We start from the raw sequence: 1810 nt of genomic DNA, 5'->3' as shown, positions 1-1810 counted from the left end.
CTATGACTTTACTGCCCTTCTGGTCAGACGTGAGCATCCAGATGGCATCCATTCATCTGGTCGTATGTCATTGTGGGCCTCGTGGAGCCCTTGATTGGGGATTAGGGCCCTCGTACTGGCATCATCAGTGGCCCCTGGCTCCCGTATCTATGCCCACAGTTCCCCTGTTGTGACAGTAAGACCCTGCTGTGAGGTGATGATACTGCCGCGGGCATCAGTATGGCACTTCAGTCCCTGAATAAAACCTCCAGAATGAGGCAAAGACCGAGAGGATGCCCTGGATACAGTTGGATGGAACAGAACCAAGCAAGTAATCAAGGAGGCTTGTCTGCCAGGAAGGACGCAGGAGTGGGAAAGAGGAAAGACAAAGGAGACGAGCGAGTAGGCTTGTAAGGTGAGCAAGGGAGGAAAAGGCAGGAAGAGATTATAAGAAGGAGAGAGGGAGGGAGACAGAGAAAAACCCATTCTATAAGGCAAAGGGAAAAAGCCAAGACAGACTGAGACAGACAGACGGACGGTGATACCAGCAGAGGGGGAGACCAGGTCAACACGCTGAGTGATAAGACTGCTTCAGTCCTCCCTTACTGCAAGGAGGGGTCCGGGTGTCCGTCTGTGCGTGTGTGTGTGCTCGTCTGCGCGTGTGTGTGTGCTCGTCTGTGCGTGTGTGTGTCCGTCTGTGCGTGTGTGTGTGCTCGTCTGCGCGTGTGTGTGTGCTCGTCCGCGCGTGTGTGTGCTCGTCCGCGCGTGTGTGTGTCCGTCCGCGCGTGTGTGTGTGCTCGTCTGCGCGTGTGTGTGTGCTCGTCTGCGCATGTGTGTGTGCGCTCGTCCGCGCGTGTGTGTGTGCTCATCCGCGCGTGTGTGTGTGCTCGTCTGTGCGTGTGTGTGTGCTCGTCTGCGCGTGTGTGTGTGCGTGCACATGCAGGCACTAGCTTGCTCATGGAGTAGGCAATCAGGCTGGGACTGCTGCCTGGGCCTGGGCTGGTGGTGACATAACTAGGAATCAGCGAGTAAGGGAATAGTGAAAATAACAGTAAAGCAAAAGCACAGCTAAGACAGATTCTGTGTTTCACGGCAGAGAAATGTAAGGGCCGGGAAGAGGAATGAGAAGCCCTGCGGTCTTTATTCTGAAATTAATAGTAAAAACAGTCATGGCAACATTTATTAGGAATTGCTGTTTTCCAGGCATGGTGCTGAGGGTTCTCTCTTATTTAATCTTCACACCAGCTTCATGCAGCAGGTCCTCCCATCTTCCCTCTTCGGCACAGGAGGACACTGGGAGATGTTCAGCAACTGGCCCAAGGTCACACAGCAATGTGGTGACAGGCAAAGGGCGTGAAGAGAAAGCTGGGACAGGGCTCAGAACCATTCAGTTTCAACCTACTTTCCTTATAAGAGTCTGGTTCATTTTTGTCTGACAAGAAGAGTTTAGCCGCTACAGACATCTCAAGATCACTAACCAGACAGCTGCTGAGAGTCTGTCCTGCTCTTTAAGTCAATGTGACACATAAAGTCCTTTATGTTCTAAAGTCCTGAGGAATGAAGGATGCTGAAATTGTAGGTGGCTTTTTCTAAAGCCTTTCTCCTTTAAAACAACTTTTTTATTTCATGGAGAAAGAGTGTGACATACACACAAGTGAACACCAGAACACACAATCATAGCTCATTTTTCTATTTTATTCATGAAGGCTGATGAGAAAGCTTTGTTCTGGAAATATAAGTGGCCAAATTGATGCACAAGCTATGGGTAGTGAAGTGAACAAGGTTTATAGACCTTTGCCAGAGAGAAGAAAAATTCCTGAGACTGAATGAG

This window comes from Pteropus vampyrus, unplaced genomic scaffold (genome assembly GCF_000151845.1).
Source record: "Pteropus vampyrus isolate Shadow unplaced genomic scaffold, Pvam_2.0 Scaffold54, whole genome shotgun sequence".
Lineage (NCBI taxonomy): Eukaryota > Metazoa > Chordata > Mammalia > Chiroptera > Pteropodidae > Pteropus > Pteropus vampyrus.
Note: the sequence above shows the minus strand (reverse complement) of the source record.